General features: G+C 49.4%; 1 pseudogene; it reads right to left on the bottom strand.

Annotated features, from left to right (window-relative positions):
- Window positions 1–287: 287 nt before the first annotated feature.
- On the bottom strand, window positions 288–2788 carry LOC120109816 (annotated as a pseudogene).
- Window positions 2789–3057: the final 269 nt, after the last annotated feature.

Genomic DNA, 3057 nt, shown 5'->3' with positions numbered 1-3057 from the left:
GGGAAGTTAATAGGTGTGTCTTGGAGGATGTAGAACATAAAGGCTAGTCCCTCTCAGATAGGGCTTTAACAAGCCGAGCCGAGCCCGAGCCTGGGAAAGCCCGGGCTCGGGCTCGGGCTCGGGCTCGGGCTCGGTAACGAGCTCTGTATTGGGCTCGGGCTCGGGCTCGCTTGGTAAAGCAAAGGCTCGGGCTCGAGCTCGTAAAGCTCGTTTCAATTACGAGCTCCTGAACGAGCCCGAGCTCGGGCTCGGGCTCGGGCTCGGTACGAGCTCGGTACAGGCATATATTTTGTCATTCAGATCATATGATAGTTGAATTTTATTTCTTGGTTTTATCTTCTTGATCACTGAAATTTGCATTTGTTGCTTGTTTAACAGAAACCTCACAACTTGAAATTGGAAACATAAAGTACATTAACTTATTCTGTTGTTACAGATGACAGTACATTATGAATACTAATATTGACTCGACCAGTTTCAGAATGAAGAAAAGAGGAGCCTCATGATGCTCCTTGGTCCTTGCTCACACTAGTAGGCATTGTTGAGGTAGAAATACAAGCCAGCTAGCCCTGCAACTCCAAGCACTATGGCAACAGGTAACGCTTTCCTGAAAGCACAAGAGTTTCAAGAATGATATATATAAGCGAGATATGCTTTCAAACACTCAGGATCCACCCAAAATTACTTATAGTGAGGCAATTACCCAATGGCTTCATCTCTTTTTCATCTGAGCCTTCCTGGCTTTACGGGCATCTGTGTCATTTGCATCCTTGGCAACTGAAGGTTCATATGGCCTGAATCTCCGTTTGGGAGCCCCGCAGACTATAAGAAATTAATTAGAAGTCAGGAAATGCATTCTCTCTCCAATTCTAGCCAATTCAATCATGGAAAGAAATATGTAAGATTTCAACCGCTGTGGATAAAAATATCAGTAACTTTTTGGTGGATTAGTGCTGATCTTTTTATCTTAAACTGGTGTTCGAGGAAAAGTTTGGTCAAACTATGTAGAAAATGTATAAAGATCATGTTGCTTGCAGTTTACTTTCCTGGATGTATGGAACACCTTCTTATGAAGCAATGAGCTGGTACTTTAAAATGCCATGGGGTTGAAAAGAAGAAGACAGCAGGATACTTAGAGAAAAGATCTGAAACCATGTAACAAGACTGATTGCATGGGAAAGGAATGGAGTGTTAAGATCAATCAAGGTGAAGCCAAATATATCAGGGACAATGCACGAAAGTAATTATGTATTAAAGATGGTATTATTTTAGGACATATTAGCATCCTTAGCTTGACTAGATAAAATGATTCAGGACAGTCAGAGTTTAATGATTAATCACATACGAGACAGAGAAAAAGAAGGAAACTGGACATGGAGAAGAAAAGGATACAACTCACCAGGGCAGAAATACTTATCTGGAAAGCTTCTCAAAGGGTGTTCTATCATTGTATATGTAACTGCACATAATTTAGAAACAAATCACAGTTAAAGAGACATCTGAATGCATTAGTACTCCAATGCAGTATCAGTAAAATAAAGCTGAGGAGAATGGAGAATTAGGTTGGTGGGGAGAAGGGATTATGACCCGCAGTTCGCGGCAGATGTAGGCCTGCTTCGAGGCGACGCGCAATGGAGAACCTCGGGGCGGCGGCAGGAGCTTGTTGCAGGGGTGACAGCACTCAACAGCATAGAAATAATTGATGGCATAAACACAAAAAGATGAGAGCAGGAAAACAAAATATGCAAATGAAACACAATCTAACATCAAGTTCAGCCAAATAACAAGGGTCATCGGTGGGCTGCAGCATCAGGGGGTCGCCGGTCGGAGTCGGGGAGATCCGGGAGGAGCAAGTCGAGGGATCGACTGATCGAGTCGTCGTCTCGTCGAGGTCCAGCCGTCCAGTCGTCCAGATGATGGAAGCCTTGGAAATGGTGAGGGGTTCGGAGGAGAAGGAGGGCCGGAGGGGTTCGGAGGAGAAGGAGGGCCGGAGGGGTTCGGCGGCGCGGCGTGCGGGCGAAGGGAGGCGGAGCGCGGCGGGACTTGGGAGTCGACTGTCGAGTGGGAGAGGCCGAAATCGGGGGAGGAGGGCTGGGACTTGGCCTTGGGAGTCGACTGTCGACTGTCGTCTGTGACGTCTGTCGAGTGGGAGAGGCGGCCGAGAGGGAGACAGGAGGAGACTAGGGCATCGCCGAGCTGATGAGCAATTGAGCATGAGTGGTGGTGATCACGATCTGGGTCGATGGACGGTGGGGGGCTGGTGCCGGCTGGAGAGTGGGGCCCGGCCGGGGTTGGGCCTATGGCCATGGGAGACTAATCAATCAGCATTCAGCAAATAGCTAAAGGCCCAAGCTCGTTTGGGCTCAGTGAGCTGCTCGGCTCGAGCTCGGGCTCGAGCTCGGATGTAAACGAGCCTCATATTAGGCTCGGGCTCGGGCTCGTTTGACTAACGAGCCGAGCCCGAGCCGGGCTTTTACCCGAGCCGAGCCCGAGCAGCTCGGCTCATTAACAGCCCTACTCTCAGATACAAAATCAAAGCGGCCGGTCTTAGGGAAAAGGGCCCTAGAGATAATACTCAGGAGGAGCCGCATTTCAACTGACAGTGAACTAGCGGACACCTCATCGAGTGAGACTGGGGTGGACTCCCTAAAATGGCCGTAAGGGCCTCAGTCCTATCCTCTGGGTGTGTAGGAAATACCCCAACTTGGGGAAGATGTAGGATTTGTGCTATGAAATCCTCAGAAATGAATAGAGGGACACCCGCTTACGGTTCCCTGTATCCCCCCATTGCCCCTATGCACTGTTCATAGAACTCCCTAACTAGACCCTGGATATGTGGGGAGATCTAATGAACAAAAGAACTCTAAACCTTGGCCCCTCAACCTATCTCCTATGGTGAAGCCCTCCCGGGAGAGATAGTCGAAGGTTGACGTATCTTCGGTGGAGACCGCCTTCCGCGCGCAACGGTCGCGAGGGAACTGGCCTCGACGGGGAACAAACCGGAGGTTGTGGCCTCACGGGATCGTTTCGCGAGCCTTGGACCGTCGCTCCGGCACC

The sequence above is a fragment of the Phoenix dactylifera genome, unplaced genomic scaffold (genome assembly GCF_009389715.1).
Source record: "Phoenix dactylifera cultivar Barhee BC4 unplaced genomic scaffold, palm_55x_up_171113_PBpolish2nd_filt_p 002875F, whole genome shotgun sequence".
Classification (NCBI taxonomy): Eukaryota; Viridiplantae; Streptophyta; class Magnoliopsida; order Arecales; family Arecaceae; genus Phoenix; species Phoenix dactylifera.
This window is presented reverse-complemented; position numbering and strand designations above follow the sequence as displayed.